Source organism: Anoplolepis gracilipes, chromosome 9 (assembly GCF_047496725.1).
Source record: "Anoplolepis gracilipes chromosome 9, ASM4749672v1, whole genome shotgun sequence".
NCBI lineage: Eukaryota > Metazoa > Arthropoda > Insecta > Hymenoptera > Formicidae > Anoplolepis > Anoplolepis gracilipes.
In genome coordinates, this window is record NC_132978.1 from 8,265,630 (window position 1) to 8,290,271 (window position 24,642).

The 24,642-nt window shown below is 36.0% G+C and overlaps 1 protein-coding gene across 2 annotated transcripts in view; it reads right to left on the reverse strand.

The window, feature by feature from the left end:
* Sano (CABIT domain-containing protein serrano) overlaps positions 1 to 24,642 on the reverse strand; it is a 128,801-nt gene that overhangs the window by 54,512 nt on the left and 49,647 nt on the right. For both annotated transcript variants that reach the window (XM_072898778.1, XM_072898779.1), the window contains exon 3: positions 10,177 to 10,206. The gene's annotated coding sequence lies outside the window, so the exon portion shown is untranslated. The remainder of the gene's footprint in view (positions 1 to 10,176; positions 10,207 to 24,642) is intronic.

Below are 24,642 nucleotides of genomic sequence, written 5' to 3' on the forward strand. Positions count from 1 at the left end.
TGCACGTGCGTGCACGTGTGTTGGGGGTCACGTTCACACGAAACCAAACCTTCATCAGCGTACTTATTAATTCGCTAATTCTAATTAATGTTAATGCCGTGAAACGATTTACGAATACGTTACAAACGTTATACGTGCCGATAACGCCTACTGCAAAATTTTAATCGACGTAAAGGCGTCAGCATTTACACGGGAAGAGTGTTATGTATTTTATTAGATATTCCGATTACTATAATTAACATCGCTTTCCGCCGAAACACCGCTTCCTTCGTACAGTGAATTATTCTCTCCGCGATATAATTCGAAGAGTATATATATATATATATATATATATATATATATATATATATATATATATTTTTTTTTTTTTTTTCAGTTTAACGCTCTATTTAAAGTACCGTTCAAAGTTTCCGCCCGTAATTAACGAGATAACACGGGAACCATGATACACTGCTTTGAAAGATTGATTATTAAGGATTCTCCTTCTCGAGCGGAGAGAGAAACGAGCGTGGCCGCACACTGTGGAAACCAGATAGGTTATTACGACAGGACATTCGTTAATTTACGTAGGAATGCAAATGCGGTTCCCTCTTCAATAATAGTTCTGTTGCCATAGCTATTTCTACGGAAAGGACATATCGATCGGCACACCACACTTCCGGTGACCACCCAGAACGGTAAACTGTTTCATGCTGTGGTATGCACGTTATTTACTTGTCTATTTAACGCAGCGAATTTTGAAATAGAAGTAACATTATAATACATTATAGTGCAAAAGAGCAGTTTTTTTTTAAATTACTAAACACAATGTTTAAATTTGTTTAAACTTCAATATTCACATAGAAATATTGCCTCTTCTCTCTAAATAAAAATAATAAGCTGACTAAACTATTTTATCGTCATGCATAACGTATAAGATCGCGTGACTAGAAATCCGAATCAAGTTTGCACTCGTGCTCGATTTACAATTAATATCACCGACCTTCTTCTTGATAGGTCAGGACAGAACGCTCGTTTAGCCGGTCGGTCCGTTATGCGAAACGAGCAGAACGTGACAGCATCACTCATCGTCAGTGGCTATCAATCGGACTGTCCCGTAATGTAAGTCGCGCGCTACCTTCATTTGATCACAGCATTAGAGGTTTTTCACACGAACTACTTTCTGCGACATCGCGATGACGCATCGGCTATGCCGTACTAAAATACTGGCGCGAGTAAATTATGCATTTATATAAACTGCATTTTAAATAGCATAAATTTCTCTACAACAAGATATATACATTTAAATTGTCAGCATTTAAAATATCGAGCAACCTTTTTAAATAGTTGCATCTAGAATTCCACTGCATCAACATACTTTTTTAGACAATGATTTTACTGAATATTTCTCGGATAGAAACATTTATGCAAGAAATTAATTTATTAATTTCAAAATGTTAGAGAGAGACTCAGAAAATAACAAATATTTCTAATTTAATATTTTTTTACGGGAGCAGCTTGACTTTATGTTTAATTATATATATATATATAAAATTCAAATAGAATTCATCGAAAAAAATCGACAATGACGAAAGAAAAAAAACTGACACGCATATAAATAAAGCTATAACTTTTTAAAAAATAATACTTGGCCAATGTCTGCGAAACACTAGTCTATACATTTGCATTTCAAACATCAGGTTCTTGACTAAGCAGATGAATCATATATTAACATAAAAAGAAAAAATATTTGTAGATATATGTGTGTGCTTCTTTGAGACATTTCAGCAACTCAGCATGAATCTTATAAATGAATTGCAAAGAAAGTAGTGCAGGAAAGATTGCAAAAACCTATTTCTTGTCATTAAATCATAATATAACTTGGAAAATTAAGATATATAAATATTTGAAGAAGCTATTGTAATAAATACTTATGAATAGTTTTATGTTACTAATTATATGTTGTACAATAATATTACAACGTATACTATAATATATAGTATAAATTAGATATATGTATATATGTATAACAAGAGTACATAATTTTATAATTAATTATAAAATTATATTATACAAATATAAAAAAATCTCTATAATTTTTTTTCACATTCTTGATAAGTATTTTATTATGACTAATTAAAGATAACAAGTAGCCATCGCCATTTAAAAATACAACGAATCTTCAACTTACAATTAATAATCTATCTGCAGAATAGACGCATCTGTACCTCCACTAAGCATCATCAACGGAACAAGTCGCCATCTAACTCTCTTGGGAGGGTTTTAAAAGATTAATATGAGACGGCCCTTGAGTGGAACCATTCGCTGGAAATATTAGGGAGAAAGAAAGGGGGGCTGCTTTTTTTTCACAGAGTCAAGCCACAGAAATATTTAAAAAGAAAAATAGAGCAAGAACTACACAAGAGAAAGAAACAAGAGAGAAAAAAAGAGAAAAAGAGAGAAAGACAAGCGGCGCAGAAGATGACAGAGGAAATAAAGAAGAGTCAGAGTAGAATGGACAGCGAAAACCACGACGAAAAGGCGGGTGTCGTCCCAGTGTACACATAACGCGTATTAATATGCGTTAAGACGCGGAGAAACGACGTGGCAGACCTTACGGGTATAGGATGACACTTGGGGCCGGAGACCTTCGATCGCCTCGGTCGGGCATTATCTCCTCTCTTTCTCTCTCTCTCCTCTGCGGCCGCCCGTACCCTCGCCAAACCCCCTTCTTCCCCTCCATCCCGGCCCCGCCACCCTGCCCCCGCTAGTCATTGGGCCCCGGCTGAAGAGAGTACCTTCGACCGGACTCGGGGCCCCTCGTGCGCCTCCGTCGGCGCTCGTGTGCGCTCGGTTCGACCTTGAACGGGCCCTGTATGGTCTATGCCACTGACACGGACCAAGGACGGGGAGGCCCCACGGTTGGGTACCGACGTGCTGTTGTCCCGAAACGCGGTCGTGGAACTCCGGAGCGGCGTGCTGGAAAGTGTTCGAGCCCGATGGCAAACTCTTTTTCGTGCTTCGTGCCTTCCCTTCACGCCTGCCATTGGCGTAGGGTGGTCGAAGAGTACGAGATTATGTACCTTTGACTCGCGCACGAATCGCAAATTGGTCAGAATGAAAATATGGCAGATATTTCTTTCGATTCGCTGAACAGACCTCGCACCCGATATCAATATTTTGACATACGCGATTTAATGTTTCATTACATAGTAGAGTTAATTAACTATTTACTCTGATTATAACTTTTGTCTTCTCAAATAAATTTGTGTAATTTAATATTGCTATAAAACAATAATATATATATATAATATCAATCATTGAAAAAAAAGAGAGTTTAGTGCGATTTAAACTCAAAGAGCTAAAAAATTTAACATTTTACAACACTCAGAATTCACAGGTAATTTCAGGAGCTTGAACTTATGAAAATGAATATTAAGCATTAAAGAAAAATTTTAGTATGTAAATAGTATAGATATATAATATACGTTTCTTTGAATTCAAATATTAATGTACATCCTAAGTATATATTAATTATAATTTTTTTTTCAAAACTTATAGAGACAAGCAATTTCTGAAACAGTGATCAATAAAGCCTGAAGCAAAAACGGAAATACTAAACCTATTATTATGAGCGTACGTTATATGTGAATAATAAAAATGACTCGACAACTCCGAGCAGGCAAATTTAGTACGTTCGAAAATGGAATCCTCGTAGAAATATATTTAATAAAAAAGAACAGCAATCTCTCTCGGATTTTCTGCTGCAAGAGGTTAACCTTGGGATAAGCTCTAGAATGTGTAATGCCGCTGATTCCGAGAGAGGTTGAAATTCAATATATAGTTGCGAGTAACACGAGCTATACATATATGTGGCAACACTAGTATAAATAAAATGTACGCATGCAAGCGCTTCGTCGCAGTAGTTTGACACTACAGCCTTTTGTAATCCAACCAAACATCAAATTGAATATTTCATATTTCTATTGACTGGCGAATAGTATCTCGCGAAATAAACACTATCTGTCATCTTTTATCCCTTGTATATCTCTCGCAAATATTGTTTATACTTTTGTATAATTGTAATAATTGTATCCATTTGCCTATGAATGCAACAAAATTTATTCTCATTGTGAACTTTCTTGCTTTGCATATGGATTAATCTTGTGATTCTTGTGAGAACCAAAATATCATCATGAATCTCATACGACTTCTCTCTCTCTCTCTCTCTCTCTCTCTCTCTCTCTCTCTCTCTCTCTTTCTCTCTCACAAAGACCGCGCGTTCGGGCCGAAGTATGTACATGGTAGCACGAAGCCGCGAACGCGAAGTAAAGTGCAGCAACGAAGTAGCAATGATAGAGTACCTCGGTGCTGGTATATCGGCGTGGGTACAAGTATATGTACAAGTACGGGTAACGCCGCTGTGCCTGCAGTCGCGGATCGTTTCGAAGCACTGCCGTTGCGTGCAATGCATCCTGGTTATTGCGAAAGGGTCAGGGATCGTGTCGAGAGGCCAAGAAAGACGGTACTCCCGCGGCCGATCTCTTGATGGGATCCTCGATGCAGATCGGCTAATGCAACGCGAAAATGCAAGACTATAGTAATAGATGTTGAATTCTTTTGCCCTTTTTTTTCTCTTTTGTTTGAATCGATAGTGCAAAGGCGGAAATAATGAATTAATGTTATGTTACGTTTGTTGCGAAGAAACATTTCTCTTTGTAAATTTACTAGTACGTTGTTTGTAAGCAAACAGAGTATAATAATGATATAGTGTCCTTAAAGAAAAAGAGAGAAAGAGAAAATTTCGAAATGATCCGAGGCACGCAAATTTTTTTGCCACGCCTATGTCGGAGCCCAAATGCCGTCTGCACTAAACCCTACCGGTGGTACTCGTTGGGCCTCTCTCGGCAGGACCATCTCGTGTCCACGCATAAAAAAAAAGGAGCGACGAGAAAAGAGGAGGGTCCTGGGCGTTGGCCCTAAATCTAACAAAATACTCGTCCGTCTCGTAGAACGAGGAGTATAATGCGTCTCGTATGAGCCGCGGACTTTTTTTTTGTCATCCCTCCCATATCCTGCTTTCTCGTGTATTATTTTTCATGTGTATAATACAAGGACCTACGATTTCCGATCCTTCAAAAACAGTCATCACGTGTATTTATAATAATACATCATTCACGTTGAAAATGATAGAAATCACGAAAGTACAATCTTCCATTTAATATGTGAAACTTATATAATATACTCACGGAAGTGTTCAAAACATTTTTTGTTGCATTCCACTATGCAATTTTCTTATAAACACGTAAAACAGTCTGCAAGTTGTTCTGTTTTTTATGAATAAATATTAAATAATAATGAGAGGAAAAAATAAAAAATTAAAATACCAAATTATATATGAGATTACTTTAATTATATATGAGAAAAACATATTATAAAAAATTTCTACAAACACATACTTCTGAACATGACTATTAATTAAGAGATTCAATTCATTTCAAATCATTTCATTTTACGAAAAGCAGTTCGAAATAATATTTAGATATCTATCTGCTTTTTTTTTTGCACGGCTTTGATTTGCAAATAGGCGATTTTTCGTTAGTCCAATGTTAACCACTTTGTCGAGAAAGATTCTTCGAATCATCGAGTGCAGATAGAAACGTAGGTCGCTCTTACAAAGTGATGGATCATTTCAGCGCGGCGTGGAAAAGGGGGGAGGCTCAATTTACTTTTGGTAACTTTTTTCCGTCAGTGCAGCAACCTCGTCCGCGAAATTTTGCTGCTCGTTTTCACCTTGAATCGTAGGGATCAACAACGACGAGGACAATCACGAGAAGAGGCTCGAGAGAAACGAATCATCTTGAGACCTCAATCTCAAGTGAGAAATTTCGCTCGAATAACCACACCTATCAGAATTCTCTTTCCAAGACGAAGAAACACTGCGCGCGCGCGCATACACCTCATCCTTTAACAACAAGAGACAATGAGGTTTCCTAACATGACGCTTTGACGTTACGAGAATAATTATCTTGATTAAGAAATACCGGACTCGTAATGTAGTAATAAGAGTAAAAGGCCACAATCAACCAACCGACCGAACGACCGACCGATCGCTCGAGAGAAGTACTTCTCTTATGCGTCAGCTGGTTGTTTGTGCAAACGGAGATCGACTCATTATAAAGCCGGGACTAACGTAACCATGCTCAGATCGCTGAGCCAGGATCAGCCGAGCACGTTCCTACAATGTGCAAACGAATGCGTGCAAACACGAGCACGCATGTGCATGCTTGCCGGCTCGCTTGCGTGAATTCAGCCTCACCGTCGCGTCGCTGCGGTACATCAAAGGGGGATTTGCGTACGGCGTAAGCCAGAGATGCAGAATGACCTGTTATCGCCGAGATGTAATTGTAAAGGAAATAATTCCACCGCGGGCAACGGTAAGATGGGAAGCTCGCGAATTTCGTGTACGAGTCTTCAGGCATGATCGAAGATTGAGATACTCATGTACTACGCGTGAAAAGTATAATATTTCAAGTAATATGTGATTATTAAATAATGAAAATTATGATGAATAAACCGATCTTCTTTTTCGAAAAATAGACTTAAAAATATTCTCGTTTAAATATCTGAATTAAACAATTTTACATTTGAATTATTATTTAATCTTCCATTTAATATATAAAATAAATTGTGAAAACTCCATTTCTCATTAAAAAAAAAAAAGTATACTAACATACTTGTATATATACAATAATGTTAACGTATAATATGTTATATAACATATTATATGTAATATATGTATATGTTATGTATGATAAACAATATTAGATAGTATTTGAATGCAAAAACAAAAAAAAATTGCATCCACACGGCATATGAACTCGTAGCATAGTTTTTGCATCACACAAAGCCGCGGGCGATCATTATAATCGAAACACATGTTGATCCCTCGCAATCGATGAAGTCATCAATCCGCGATAGAGTCGTAAAAGTATTCAAAGCGTTATATCCCTGCGCGTTAGTCTAACGAGGAGGTTCATTCGCCGCTTGCGTGCCACGAGAAAATTCAAACGTTAAGTCTCATCCGCTCGTCAGAGTCATCCTACGCTACGCAGGAGAAAGAAAAAAAAAAAAAAGCCACACATGTACGGCTTTATACGTGAATCGCAAGGTCGCGAAATATTCTGCGTACATCCTGCCTTTTTCCACGTGGTTCGCGGTAGAACCGCAGGAATCCCATGAAGAAATCAGAAACAACGAGAGACGGAGATCGCGGTTCGAGAGGGAAAAATACGAGGAACGAGAGAAAGAGAGAAGAAGAAGGAGAAGGAGGGTTAGAAAAAGGACCCGCTCATCAGAAGCAATAATACGAGGGTATCTGAGTAATAGCGAGGATACAACATTGTACGTTCCTAGCAGCTTGTAATCGAAATGGAAATACGAATCCTACAAACAGGATGCTGCTTTAGACGAGGATTGCTATTCCTGAGAAACAGCGACCAATTCGTCTTGGACAGGCGTAACTTCTCATCGGTAATTAATATTATTTCACGCCAACGTCTCCGCTCTTTTTACCCTTCGTCATGCCTTATAATATTGGTTACACGCGCCACGATATATTTGAATATGTTGACAGATGCGTCGTACGGGATCGAATAAAGTATAACGGATAAGTTACAAGACAAATTATAGGATATTCTCAAGAGAAAGAATTATTACATAACACTTATTGTGTTTATATATAACTATATGTATGTATTATATATATATATATATGTGTATAATTACGTAATTTAAGAATCAGTTACATGTTATGTAAAATAGATGAAACAATATGTAATAAACTTTATAATTTTCCAGACTTGCAAATTCACAGTATATATACTTATTTCAAATTATTTTATAATCCGGAGAAATGAGTTTGAATGTAAAAACCCTATAATATCTAGCAAGAAATCTTGATATGATCTAAGACCAATCAATGTCACGGACCTGATTTGATTTAATTAATATTTACGCGCTCAGCAATATGCTGCGTTACTAATATTACTATACAACGATGAGTTCAATGCCTCCTCACAGTTTTAATACAGTACGTGCGACGCATCATAGCGTGTTGATGTCCATAATATGAATAATATTTCCATTATGTAACAACACGCAATATACTTAAAGAATGCTTTTACATGAAAATTCGATAAAATTAATGTAGAAAACGAATGAATTCTTTAACAAGATTTTGCATTTGACAAGAATATCTTTCTTAAACATTATGAATATTTTTGAAGCTGAAAAATGCGACTACTCGTCTGTTGAGTATTTATGACACCTGTGTTTGAGCATTTATACTTTCTGAGCTTTGCTCTTCACTGAGTTAGCCTTTCGCGGTTCGCATAATGTAGCGATCTTTACTTGTCATATTAACGTCAAACTCCTGAATGCGTATAAGTATTGTGAGGCGCACTTGCGGGTTAAAGATTAGGCTTTTTAGTACTTAACCGTGTTTATTTTAGCTCCACTTTGATCCATTTTTATTTTTAAAATGCGATGCTCCCATGAATATTGTTCTACAACACTTTACATTTTTGTTAATTTTTTTCTATTTTAAATACACGTTCAAAAAATACCAGATATATATTATATTTTAAAACATAAGATTATATATATTACTTGATCTCATACAGGCTTACGTGAGTTTTCTACTTCATTTTTCTATTTCATAAGCGTTTAAATTAGAATTAACAGGATCGCATCGCATTAAACATCCCGCGAACGAGGAGCAATAGCAGAGGGCGTGTTACGTCCTGGTTAGGTTTTTATCCTTCCTCGAACACGCTAACACCATCGCATTCATTTATAATCAAAATGGAAATGCAAATCAGAGCGGATAGATGAGAAGGCGAGGCTTAAAATCAATGAAATCACGCAACAGTAAAAACCCTAGCAAATTGAGATGACGATTTCTCTTACTCTTAGCTGGTTTGGTTTGTCTTTTCCTATCGCCGGTAAATTCATAACGAGTAACACGGGGATTATGAAAGATAACGTAATCGACGAGATATGGCGCTTTAGCTTTGTGCAAGCTTATAATCAGAATGCAAATACAGAGCCCGGGGACTCTATCGACTTCCGCCCAACAGCTAAACCGTTAAAGGCGCGCCTAATTGGCGTAATCTCTCAATTATGTCAGGCCCTTTGAACGCGATTGACTGTTGTTCTATGAAATACCAGCAGATTCTCTATGTTTTTAAATTCGATATATAATATAATCTCTGATTATTTTTTCTCTCCTACTTTCTTTGCATAAAAATTTTAATTTTTATTACTTTAATTTTAATGAAAATATAAAACTATAGTTTCTCTCTTTTTCATAATTGCTACAAATTATAAAAATTATTTTAACTTCTATTGTAGAGATTTAATTTATTACTGAAAGAAATATGCGAAATATTACTAGAAATATTACTCATAAATAATGTATGAACTTAAAATGATCCAGGTCTTTTTCTCTACTTTTATCTACTTCTAAATTTTTTGTGTTCAATGTTATTTTTCTTCTTATCATACCTTCTTCGTCCTACGAGATTGCGTGACTATCAAGAAAGCATATTACCTATGTCGTGATTAGCATCCCAGTTGTAACTTCTATATAATATCTCTCGCGTAAATATATACTTCAATTTACCAAGTTTCCTATTTGTCCTAATTATCATCGAAATCTCTAATCATCGTAAGTGCGCATGGCAAAAAAAAATCACCGGAAGCCACGCATTACGGAACAGGTATACTTTCTTTTCTCAGTCTTTCCTCATCATGCGACAGCTAGGCTCAATCAATCAATCGTTGGACGCAACGTTGCACAAACACACTGATTTCCGCGGAAACGCCTTTCAAAAATGACTCGCAGCTTTTTATGTCGTAGCACGATAAGATTCATTTTCATCTCGTTTTACAGCGTAATTCAAAATGTAATTAAGAATCACCTCGGTCGATGGAGTAGCATGCGCGCGCGCGAGCGCACACAAACGCACGATTTTATGCATGCACGTGTGTACATACGCGTGCGGGGCTGAACGAGAGAAACATAAATCTCACGTGAAACGAGTATTAACCCTGCAAAACCGTGGCTCTCCGTGAGTTTGTAATTACATTACGCGTAAGTGAGAGGTACTCACGCTCGATACTCGTTCTACTCACTTGTTGACTTTTGGCACTGGTGGCTCGATCCTGCAACAGAAAGAAAAATATCCGCGTGATTATAATGCTGATGTGACAAGCGCGATTATATCGATTAAGTAATTATCTTTGCAGTTTTCACCTTGCGTTATGCACGACATATTGCCATCAGTAGAAAAAAAATATTAAAAATGTGTAACATCCAACAATTACGATAATAACCGATATACATTTATATGCATCAACGCATATATAATGAATCATCAATATGTACTGTAATTATGCTGCTTTTTGAAGAATTCGACAAAAATTATATATTAATAACAATTTTGCATTTAGATAAAATTATATGTTTATAATAATTTTGCTTTCACTACTAATAAACAAGCACACATAAGCAATATTATTTTTTCACTAGTTCTATATATAGATCTTGATAGTTTACACAAATAGTTATTAAAAAATAAATAAAAATATTTGAATACTGCTAATAATTAAAATTCTTTAGAAAATGCATATATTCAGAAATATATTCAGAATTATATGACAACTATTTTAGAAAAACAAGAATTCTGCAAAATTAATTAGCGTTTCTCAATACTCTTATATGTGCGCATTTTTGTGCTCGTGCCTATTTTATATTAATCTGTTTTTTGCTTTTAAAGTAAAACTCTTTCTAGAACTCATGTAGAGCTATGTATCTTTTTAAAAGTGATGAAAAATGATAAAGAAAATCTTGCAGAACAAAATGAGACGTATCCAATGAGAACTCGACGTCTCATGTTGCTCTAAAGCAATTTCTTTTGTTTAATGGCGAATTATTTGTTCAAATCAAGAGAGCTATAAAACTATTGAAAATAAAGTCAAACTATTAATTATTTATAAGTTTCCATGAAATAATACGTTAGCACGCTCATGTAATATTTTGCTTGCAACATATATTCGCAATGCAAGAGTTTGGAAATCCTGAATAATATCCATAAACAACTCAAATCTGACTGTTAATCTGTTCATTTACATTCCTGATCGTATACATAAATAATCATAAATAACTCTAAATCTGGTACGTAACTGTTCTGAGGATCGATCAAACATAAACCGTCTGTAAAAAAAAAAGAAAAAAAAATCCAAGGCAGCTCACGCAATCTATCCGACGTGGTTGCATTTCGCATTCGTCGCGTGGACGGAGTTGCACCTTTTCTTGGGAAGAAACGTCGGACGAATGACGAGAAGAAGGAAAAGTGCATCGCGTCGCGCAAATAGATGCACGGGTTGCATCGCAAAAAGGAAGAAGACGGAAAAAGAAAAACAAAGAGAGAGTAGTTTGTAGCCTTGGTTCGTTCGGTGCCTAGACGACTCCCGTGAAACCTGCATAGCTAATTTGAATAATTTCCTAGTTTATAGGACGAGCACAGTCGGATCTGGTGTCATATCTGGCACGTAGCGCCGTTCCATCAGTCTGGTCGACGCATCGGCGACGTGTACGAGTCTTTTACACGGCATTTCGTCACATTAACTCACACGTAGCGTTAAAATTCTCTGCACGACGGATAACACGATGGGGAAAACATTGTTCTCGTCGCACCTGATCTCCCTTTCTCTCTCTCTTTCTTCTCCTTTCGCGCGGCTTGAAGATTTATGAGCGTAATGACATCGTACATCAGTCGCGGAAGCAAGGCCTCTGAGCGAAACTTGATTAACCCATTACGTTGCGTTATATGGAGCAGCTACTTTATAATCGCGCAAGATAAAGAGAGTCGATAAGACGAATACCATGAGAATATCATGACAGTTGGTTCCGCCATTGCGTTAAACTCTTGGAAACATATTTGCCCCTGGCAGGCTGGTATAACATCCTTCGCCATCCATAAGATACAATGCATACATAGCAATTTCAATAGATTTATTATTTGAATTTAACGATAATTTGATTTTTCCCTAATGAAAATCTATCGAGGTATGAATAACTTTTACAATTATAAAAGGTTGGATTTTTTCTGCCGATTAAGCTTTAAAGACAGAAATAAATTACGAAACCGTCTCTCCTCATTTAATATTTCAGTTTCAACATTTAAATTTTTATCTAAAGTTTAATGACGTCTAATTTAACGCAGATTAAAAAGTTGCAAAAAAGAGCGTATGATAGTATAATAAAATTATGTAATAAAAATATTGATTTTACCTAGATGATAAATTTCATTTCAAAAATTAGTCTCGTATCTCTCTGGGAATTGCATCGATCTAAAACAATGAATCTCCGTGAGAGAAATAATTCTGGCGATCGTGCGCGGCTGCGAAATAATTCATTCGGCGTTTCCGCAACGGGCGTTTCGCAGTACCGGCGTGTATTGCTCGGCGTGCATTGCACGACTGATATCTCGTCTCTCGTACTTCGTCTGGGTACTGTGTGCGAACCCTGACCGTACGTGGTAGATAACGTATGGGCTTTCGTGGATTTTCCTGTTTCTGCCGACGCGCAGATAAGGAAAGGAAACAGGAAACGACGGCGCCGAGGACGTTGCACGTGAGGTACATGCCCGATGAAAGCGAGCCGTTTTATCGCAAAGGGAAATGAGTCGTTAAAACTGCGATTATTTTTCCGGTCTCGTCTTCGTGTCATTCATCGTTTGACATTGCATCTAGTCAGATGCAGTTACAAAAGACAAAAAAATTATATACATATATGTTATGTATACAAGTAGTCTTGGAAAATATGATATATAAAATAAATTGTTTGTATTGTGTAGTTTACTTTGACATATCAGTCACACAAAGAATTATTTTTTAAAAATATAAAACCTTATGTTTTTTTTATACAAATCAATTCTTATAAATATTCCACTCGAATAAAAATAAATCAGATAAGTTATTTGAAAATCAATAATTTTTTAAATAACATCATTTCAACATTTAATATTTAACATTTTTTTTTTACATTTCAACACGCGTCACATAAAATTTGAAGTATCTCATAAAGCGTCCATTTTATTATTTTATCTTAATATTCATATTGTTCTATAAAAACCGTAAAAAAATTTATTTTAATTATATCAAACATGAGTTTATAATTTTTAAATGAGAGGAAAGTTTTTACATCTCCTTTGAAATAAAGAATATTTATAACGTTTAATATATTTTCATCAAAATTATATATTTATATACAAAACTATGTCCAAGTGAGAATGATAAGATATCTTCACCATGTCTTTCCGTTCTGGGAGAGTATCTTGCTGTCGGCGAACTCATCGCTGCGTCTAGCACGGTGCGGAAACAATGTTTCGCGATGCGTATTCCGGTGCGTGTACGCACCGGAGGAACGAGCCTACGACGCGTATAGCTACATCCGTACGCGCGGGCGTGCATCGCGCGCACGCGGGAATAGCCACAGACAGGTAAAAGAGGGAGAGAGAAATAGAGAGAGAGAGAGAGAGAGAGAGAGAGAGAGAGAGAGAGAGAGAGAGAGATAGAGAGCCGACCGGCGACGCGCTCGGTAAGCTACGACGAAGGTTATCTTACGGCGCGAATCTAAACCGTTTTACCGTGTATGTAACTACCACCACACATTCTCGTACATCGGAGTACATTGTCATTTTATGGACAGATAGGCCGTCGCGCGCGCACTCGCAACAAGCAATGACGAGCGTACAATTTACGCGTCTAATTGCGCCGCTATCAATTTCGCTCGCCGAGTGAGACATTAAATCGTGATTCGCTAACGAGAAGCCGTCGCGTTTGCTTTCGCTTTTTTTTTTTTTTTTTTTTTTTTACCTCGCAGAATTTCCATGTAAATTGTGTAAGGAAAATAAGAGGCTGTAACTTTCGAATAAAACAACGTAAAGGAAATATAATTCAACTCCTTATCGATATCTTCATTTTCTCTTATCCATTTAGACAAAATGTCAGATATTATTTCGCAGACGGTAACAAATTTTTCAATCATTTTAATGACGATTCCTTTTTCTCCAAAATGATATGGAATATGTCATTGTTTAAATTATAATTAAAAAATTTTAAATGGGTTATTAACTCAATAAAAACTAATAATTAGTAATTTTAATAGAAAACGTTGTTAAGCTTCTGACATTCTTTAGTTCAAAAGATTTTAAATCAGTTAGTTGCACAATTGTTCTGGTCTAGACTTCAATTATCGTGATTAGTCTTTGAAACAAGCGTCGTTTTCACAAATTCGTATGCTCGTGACAGCTAATATACTCCGTTGTATTATGCTTGTACTATCTTTTGTCTATTCTCAAGGCTGAAATCGCGAATATGTTAGAAGAGTGGCATTTCGAATTCATGTAAAATCCCGTTAAAAGTGACCATGTGAATTCGCGCGTCAAGGTTTCAGACAAATCCGAGTTGGTCTCAAGGCTCGATTGTCACTGACCCGATCATCACCGTTAGCATAACATTATACAATCGGCAACATGAAGGGGAGGAAAGAGACGGAGCAAGAGACGGGGCTCTATAGTCGTAAAGAGTCGACAAACGTACATATATGTACGTTGTAGGATTTAATTACATCGTTGCGGGGAAGAGTGATCGCTGGAACTAGCAGTGTCACGCCTTTTAATCCGCGGACACCTTGGTTATTACTTCCCGTGGCTTTTTAAACTTGTCACCGCCAGCCAGCCGCCAGCGGGCGTAAATAATACGGCTTTCTCCGTTCCGCTGCATTTAACGGCTACCTCCTCGACCCGCATGCGCGCGAGCGCCCATTACTGTATTATTTATTAACAGTATGCGTGATCTTAACTCACGCACGCCGCTCGAGATCGCCCCCGTGATCGTTCCCCCGTCACGCTTGACATCGACTTGATCGCGCAATTTTCCTTTGCAAGACTAAAAAAAAAGCAAGAAATTTTATTTCACCTCACGATTCTTTTTATAGAAACTCCAAAATAACTCAATATACTCTTGTGAGAGAAATCTTAATACTTGTCACACTAATGACACTAATATTCCATTATCTTCTATATTTGACTTTATATTTTTGTGTATTAAAAATAGCACAAATCAATAATAGATTATCGGAGAGACCGAGATAAATAATAGATTAAAGTCTTATCGATCTTAAAGCAAGAAAGTTTCATTTATAAATTGAGTAATAGGAGTGGATAAAGAATAGGATGTATTATCTATGAACGCTGATTATAGATGTCGTAAGCGAATGACGGACGTATACGTGTACATTACACGTGCCGTCCATTACACCTATCGTTGCAGCACTCTTAATGTTTTTCGTTGATAGAGATAAAAGTTTGAAGATACATAATTGGATAAACGTGATCACGTCGTGCACCACGTGTCGCGTTTTCGTAATCTGACCTGGAAAGTGTCATTAATTTTACCGAGAATGATAGACGAAAGGATGTAGAAAAGTGAAAACCAGCAATAATGGTTAATGAAGTTTAGTGCGGCGAAAGTGCCGTTAAACAACCTTCTTTTGTCGTCTTTGAAGAAATTCGTGGATCATTAATTTCCAGAAAGTAGCACGCCGCGACGTTAATTGGTACGGCCTGCATTTACGCCTGATCATCGTAGTTTTAACAGTCTCTCTGACACATTTTCAGAGAAAGGAAATTGTCATAAAAATGAAACGAAAGGATAATTTAAAAAAAAGAGCGATATCCTTCACCTTTTTACTCGTAAAGCGAAAGTTCAAGGGATCTCAATAACGCGGTCACTTCAAAAATTATTACGTCAGAAACTACGAAATATGAGCAATGAATAATATGTATAGAATATATTAACATGAGAAATGATTAATAATAAGATTCTAAAATAAGTCGTCAAGATTTTTCTATATTAATCATTTTGGCATTGATCGTTTATAAAAAGTTCGTTCTCTTCTATAATTTTTTAATTTTCCAAAATTAAATAATCTCGTGACATTAAGGTTTATAAAAATTAAATCAAATTTATTTTTAAAAACATACTGTTTATATTTAATAAAAATATATTATCTCTCCCTCTCTCTCTCTCTCTCTCTCTCTCTCTCTCTCAATTAATATGTATTTTTAAAATTACTTATATTTTCAACATATCCTATATTTTTTTTCTTTGTTTTGCTTTCTATAAAAAAATCTAAATCTTTATTTGTCTATTGATAAATCAAATCCACCACTGCGTACAAAATTTTCTTTCTATCATACAACAGAATGGAATATATCTCACGAGACACAGGGGTTCGACCAAAAAAAAAAAAAAAAAAAAAAAAAAAGAGAGAGAGAGAGAAAAAGAAAGAGAGCGAATCCAAAGGCGAGACAGTCCATACCCTCCTTTCGTTCTGCTTCACGCACTCCCGCGTGAAGAGCAAGGGCGGCACATAGGACGGAGCGTGAAAGAAGGACGCGAGCGCAGGACGAGGAGAGATCCGCAAGAGAGCACCCGACCTCCACCTTGGTCGCCACGCATCGTGGAATTCGCATTCGGGGAAGAAGTGCTTCCACCGTATCTCACCTCGCCTCACTTCAGCGCTTACTGCTGCTTTGCATTTTACACTGGCATCGAGATTTGGTCGTTAGATTCACCGCGATGCGCTACCCTTCCTTTCCTTCCCGGACACGCAGCATCGTTCTCCTTCAGGAACGAATCTACATTATCCAGAGAAATCTCATGTTTCTTACTAATATCCTTTGCATTTAATTTTAATTTATAATATTTTATTTTTCGTTTAATGCTTTCAAATTTTATCGTCATACTGTGATGTTACTTTCTGTAGAATTTTTATCTGTTGAATTTATCAATGATTATTTAATTAAATATACCAAAATACGCGTCTATAACTCTGGACCTTTACAAGCTCTTTTTTTTTAAAGTTGCCTGATTAGATTTACATTATTTTGCATCAGCATATATTTTATTAAGCTTACATTTTTGTTTTACTCCTCTATTCTTTCTTTCTTGATTAATTGATTGATTTCTATATTTGATGAAGAATTACAAAGTTAAAAATTACAAATAGTGATTATGATAAAGTTGCGTGAAAGTAATTCTTGTCTTGTTTCTAAGGCCTTTATCTTTGGTTCCCCTCCGACTTTTCCCTATTATCTTCACTAAAGGATGCAACGCTCTGACCCCCCGTTGCGCTATATACTCACGGGACTTTTACTACACGCACGATGCATTCGTAAGCCTCGCACAGCGAAAACGCATCGGCCCTGAAAGTGCGTCAAACTCGACGCACCGCGGGGCACGTACGCAACGCGTGGAAAAACTCACATCCCGAGTTTCCGTCGATGTGAACGTTCGAACGACAAGAGATGTCCGGCAAAAAGAAGTTTTCCCTGTTTCTCTCATTAAAATTATAATGAAGCAACATTCTCTACAAGTAATTCTAAGATCAAAATTTATTTTATTAATTTTGTCTGAAAAGTGTTTAAAGTTTAATCGAATTAAAATCTAGATTCTGTAGTTGCTGCCAACTCGCAAGATCGAGAGCGTTAATATAGATTGTGAATGCGAAATCGAGTCTAAAACAAAACAAAAAATGACACGTATGTTATGACCATTATCCGCTAATTGTTATTTTGCAAGACAAGACATAATGAGACACAAGAGATGTAAGATAATATACTACGAGAGCGCGCAACAGTTTCTTCCATTATCTTTCGCATGTATTTCGCGACAAAGCTATGACGCGAGCGATTATCTAACACGCTGCCTCTCCGTCTAAAGAAAATCTAGCTAGGTAACCCACTAAACTGCAAGAAAGAGGGACATGCAACGAGGAGACAATGGACGCCGAGAGTATTCTGTACTCTGCAATGTGACTTGTGCACGTGCAGGAAATTGCATTGTGGAGAAAGCTAATCTCAACTACAGGACCATTCTGCTGTCCTACTCCTCCTTTCTCTGCTTCTCTTTCTCATCTCTCTCGTATCTCTATCTCGCTGTCTTGTATCATCTTATTTTCGTGTCGCTTTCGTCAACAATATCATGGTTGCAATCGACCTTGCTTGTAAATGTTACATCAAATAAGAGAAGATATGGAATAGAAAGGTATTAAGAGTATGTCTTGGAGAGATGCAAAAGTGTCAGCGGGAGAGAATGAAAGAGAAAGAGAGAGACACGAAAAGATCCGATTGCGACATTTCTGTTCTAACCGAGTCGAATTCGCCGATAAACGACGATTAGAATCACGAACTGAAGAGAATCATCTTACAAATATGCACAACTATCCATTTATTATTCCTGAAAGTTTACAAATAAATAACAATCGCAGGTTATTTTACTTTAAAAATTAAAAAATAAAAAAAGCCTGATAATTTATCAGTTTCAAAAATTTTCTAAATTTATTTGTTAACCATTTTTTTCATTCTCTTTCATTCAAATGCGGTCTATAACAAATAAACGGCAAAAAATGCAATATTAATTTATGTCGCACTCAAAAAAATATTTTGCTAATGTAGATAGATTTCTAGATGTCTCAATTAAAATTTATCGCTACTTTTTGTATCTGTTAGAATATTGTTTGTCACATATAGAATTTATAGCAGCAATATTTTAGCAATACCTCTAGAAAATTTAGATTCCTTTGCCAAATATTAATCACAAATATAATTGTCCTTTACAAAAGGCCTTAAAGATAGACATCGCAGAAAAATTTTCTGTCCAAATTACACTAATAGTACAGATATAAATTCTGTCTGTCATTTAAATTGATCAAGTGCAAAATATACACAGTATCACAGTATTTGCTAATAATTTATCTGTTTCGATTAATTTTTTACAACTAGAAAATTTTTGTTTGCAGGATCATTTTTTTGAGTGTTCGCTTTCAAAATTTCTTACGCATTATACCAGATTTTTTATCATTATTTCAACGAGCTTATACATATATTTGGAGTTTTATATAATTTCTTTAGAAAGTAATTTTCTTAGATTAACTCAAACTAAAATTAATACAATAAAAAACACATAGTTTAACAAAAAGAGAGATAATCATTAGGATAATATGTCACGATTATTAAATATACCTACAATTCACATGAATATATATTTAATAATCTACTTGTATTACCATACTCTCAAGTATGACTTGTCGCACAAGGGCTCCGTTATTCATGAAGCATCCGATAATGACCGCGGTATAAACACGGAGTCGCTTTTCGGCGCATTCCTGCGTCAGCATTTGCGCAAGCAATTAGCCATCAGTTAGCGATGTACCTCGTCCGCTTAGAAACAAGAAATAAAAGGTAGGATACATATCGTCCCGCGTGAGTTCCCGCCGCGTGTACCGTACCGAATCGTGGTACCTACGTAAATACGAAGAAACACGCCACGCTAGGAGAGCCGAGGCGAAACCACTGCAGCCGCAAAAACGAGAAAGGGAGATCGTCTCGAGTACTTATAGTACTTCTCACACGCGGAAGTACCTTGAATTAGTGATACTCTCGTCGTCGTCGTCGCCGCCGCCGCCATCGTTACCCCCTGCTGTCACCGATTTGATCTTCGTGGATCCACGCTCGCTCGCAAATTCACATAGAGACCCTCCTCCGGCAATTAACGATAGCCGTGAACGAGAGAAAACAGGATTCCGCACGCATGCACGCGAGGGAAAATCTTTCCGCTTAATTAGGCGAATGGTGCCGACCTTAGGAAATCCGCTAGCGGATTCGCGCGTTTACCGTCACTAGAGAGATGTAATTTTACACCTATACATGTATGTAGTTCAGGGAATAAGGTTTGATTGCTCTTTCGTTCGGATAATTAATAAGTCAACAAAATGACACGTCCTGTCAATCGAAAACGATTAAAACAGCAAATGTTTTTTTATTTCTCTACCGTAAAACTTGGAAATTCAATGTGCATTCGAAATCAAAATTGATTTGGCTATTTGTTCGCTTGGTTTATTACACATATTTTTTTATATATTTCTATTTATATTATATATATATATATATATACATATTTCTTTTTTATTATTATATATATTTCTCTTTTATTATATGTTCTTTATTATAATTTCTTGTGAAAGATTTTAAATTAGATGAGAATGAAACAAAATTTTTATTATGTAAACATTTAATGAGCTGTTGTTTGTACCATCTGACACTCAATGAATCAAATGAAGCAAATAGTATTTTGCTTCATCAGTATGCAGTATAAGTAACATAGTATAATTAATTATAATAGAATCAAATAATGATATTCCATCGACTAAAAAAGATGCACATTGATAAAAATAACGGTATACTTTGTGAGTGTCAGACTCATTAATATAAATTGAATGACAATAAATTAAATCAGATTTAATAGACTAATACATCATTGATTAAATACATATGTCAATATGATAATCAATATTAGTTCTTAAATAGGTTTATATATACAATAACAAATTAAATATATTACAGCTACGGCAAGATTGTGTGTATGTGTGTGTGTAAAACTGCTATAATAATATATATGTATGTATATACAAGATAAAATCTTAAAAGTGCTATTTCACTATTTTACAGTTTCTCGACCAAAAATTAAAGAAACTGGCGAGAATAACTTACGCTAAATATAATTTTTAATGTCAATTAGAGAAAGATTCAGCCAAGATATCCACCCATCAGAAGAACTACGTTGTGTAATTGAATTTCCGTTAACGTTACAAATGATTATTATTACCAAACTGTTTTTTATTTCTTTGCTCTTCATGCATGAGAAAAAAAACGAATACGTAACGGATATTTACAAGCAAATTTGGCGATTCTTGAATCATTAATAAAAAATTACACAACTTTATGAATATTTATTATTAATGCAATTTATTTTGGCTAGTTTGAACAATTCGTATACTATCAAACGCGAAATCTCATTAGATATCAATTCGAAATGAAATCTGTGTCACTGAACTTGTTTTCTGCCTCAAACAGCACTCATTGTCAAACCTTATTGCCTTTTTTCTTCTTGGCGTAATGTAGTTTCCTTTGCTCGTTGATTTCACGGAGAATAATTTAATTCCTTGGAAAGATTGTTTCGTTCCGGGAATCTAGTCTGTGAAAAATGCCGCAATTAATTTTTTTTTAATAAACGACCACAGTAAAATTGTCATAAAGGTTGCTAGATGATCCGATCCTTTGACAGTACTGTCAAGTACACTGATACGATATACGATAACAAAACAAATGAGCAGATATTTAAATTCTGACGATATATGATACATGCGAAAAGTAAGTAAGCAGTTAAACTAAAGTATGAGAAAGAAAATGTAACGCATAATTAATAATAGCCTACTCTCACTTAAAATCATGTATATACCTGTGGTATTAAGTAAATAGATAACGAAACCTAACGAAACCATTGATTTACAAATGTCGAAGACTAATGTTGTCGGTTCAATCTGCCCCCGACGACGAAGCAATCTCTTTTACGTGAAAGGCCATCGACATATACCGTTACTCTCTTCGGTAATGATCACGTTGGCCAACAATAATTAACAAAGCCAATTCAACGCTCATTAGTTAGAGTAAATACGCAGACGATGTATATTCGGGCCACGGTGATTTAATGCGCCTAGGCTGGAATGACGCTCGTTGAGAGATACGTGCGTGCGGGTAATAAGCGAAGTCGCAAATATACGGTGGCGCAATATCGCAAGAAGCTGTTACCGCATATTACCGGCAGGATCAAAAACATGCAAAGATGCAAGAAATGGCGTAATGTCATCCGATATAGCGGTGTAATTTCTCGTAATATCGTGCGATTTTTACGAACGTGGATATAATTATTGCTATATGCGATATATATGACAAATGTTATAATAATGTTTGAATCTAAATACTCAACAAAATATTTTGCTAATATAGATGATTTCTAGATGTCTCAATTAAAATCTATCGCTACTTTTTGTATCTGTTAGAATATTGTTTGTCACGTATAGAATTTATAGCAACAATATGCTAGCAATACTTCTAGAAAATTTAGATTCCTATGCCAAATATTGATCACAAATATAATTGTCCTTGACAATAGGTCTTAAAGATAAGCATCACAGAAAAATTTTCTGTCTAAATTACACTAATAATACAAATATAAATTCTATCTCTGTCATTTAAATTGATTAAGTGCAAAATATATGCAGTATCACAGCATTTGCTAATAATTTATCTGTTTTAGTTAATTTTTTACACCTAGAAAAATTTTTGTTGAAGTTGCAAAATTATTTTTTTGAGTGGCAGATATTGCTTGTAGATGATATATATCCAGTAAGAGATTTAGAAATTTCGAAATCTCAAACATAATTATTACTTAAAGGGGGTTGAAAATTTCAAGTAGGTATTATTATCTACAGTTGGGACAAGACTTTAGACACATAATACGAAATTTAGAAAAGGAGTAAGTATTACCGAAAATACTCTACATATACACACATACATATATATATATATATATATAAAATCAAAGACGCACGTAACCGTACATTAAACATATGTGTGGGAAGATGCTTCATAGAGACGATGGAAAGGTAAGATGAAGGAAGTGAAAGGGGAGGAAGGCACGTATGCGTATATACATCGCAGCTGTATGGACGGCGTCGTCGCCGATGACCTTTTAAGGTGCCGAAGGGTACCACCTTTCCTCACCCCGTGGCAGCCCGCAACGCCAGCAAAGGACATTCCGGGACGGTAAGAGGAGGCCCATAGCGTAACAATGTCGGTAGCCGTTTGCGCGCGAGCGCGCAACTCCTTTCCTCTCGGTAATGGGAGGGATTCTGTTTCCTGTTGAGGCTACAGATCGCGCATACTAAACCCCGTCGAAGCTACCGTTAGCATCTGTAGTAACCTCGTCAGATAAACAGGCCTTTTCCTAGAGAGCTCTCTCTCTCTCTCTCTCCCTCTTTATTGGCTCGCTCATATATATACATACTAAAGAACGTTAGTGAGATGGAGACCGGGTTTCCTCCTGTGCGTTACGTTACCAACACGCGTTAGCTTCACGTATGATAGGCGCCAGAGCGGCACACTAGGTTGTACTTATGGGCAATAAGTACAACCGCAGTGCATATACTCCTGATTTATCTTACGACGTGGATTTTTAGACAGATACCGGCAAATTTATCGCTTTTGACGACCATGCTGGGCATTTGCGATTCTAATTTTCATTTCTTATACGCTCAGCAAAATTTATATTAATATTTTATTAATGTGTTAATAATATAATATATTTTTTATTATTATATTATTATTATTAACGTATTAAAATATTAATAATAAATTATTATTACTCTTATGTTATTTATATTAAAATTGATTTTAAAAAACGTTAAAAGTGTACTAAGACCATATTACATTAATATAATATCAGTGAAAGAAAAGTGTACAGTAGAATATCGATCTGTGAATTAATAATCAATCAAATTGTCTACATTCACAGAGCGTACACTATAGATTATCCAGACGTGTTTTAAAATCTTATGCATCCCTCTCTTGCGTCTTCTTCCTTCAACGTTCTCTTTCCTTCCTTGGACGAGTCGTTTCCACCTGCTTGATTTCTTGCCGCGGATCTTAATTCACAAGTCTTCCGCTGCAAATTGCACTCAAGATTGCGTATCGACCGTTTAACCTCGCTAATTGCGCTAAACCGAATTTTAACTGCGGTAAATGCATCGCGCGCGGTAACCGCGTCCGCTAGATAATTCACGTAGATACTTCTATCTCGCAGCTGTGTCAGAAATACAATGGTATGAGATAGCTGCTCCAACATAGCGTTAAGAGTTACAACTTCAGAATTAGATTATATTGGCGATTATATATCTCACAAGTGCAAACCTTACTCAAGAGAAAAGAGATTAAGATTATTATATATATATATATATATATATATATATATATATATATATATATAAAAGATATTTATATATAAGCAAAATAATCATCTCTTAGCAATGTTCCAATAAATCTAGAATTATAAATCGAAATTCTTGTTGCGGAGAAGCTAATTGCATTTATCAAACGGTAATCGCGCACGGAAGCGTCGCGTTCGCGCGGATGTAATAAAAAAATATTGCATATGATAGAAAAAAAGATTATATCGCGGTACATCTCGGTCGAGAGACCATTCGAGACCATTGTGTCGGCGAAATTGCGTGAAATCTATCGTGCGTTATACGAAGGGGCGGCTGAATAGATAAATAAATGGATATCCCCCGTATAGGAATAGTCGGAGTCTGTGGGACCACTAAAGAGTACACTACTGGCTCGACTGAACAATGGGGTCTCTCACTATAATCGGAAGTAAGTCTTGTTAGCGTAATGCGTAACTGTACATAGTGAACGGCTAATTTCGTATTATATCCCATTACGTATCGACGGATTAAGGTTCTTGAGTCTTTTTTTATCCTTCTCGCGTCGTCTCCACTAGGAAATCCTCGATATTACGCATTTCATTAGCCGACTCGTTATCTGATTCATCGACGATCTTTATGTGCATCCTGCGAATCTTTAATATTCGTATATACCGTATATATCGTATATTTCTTTCTTCGTATAG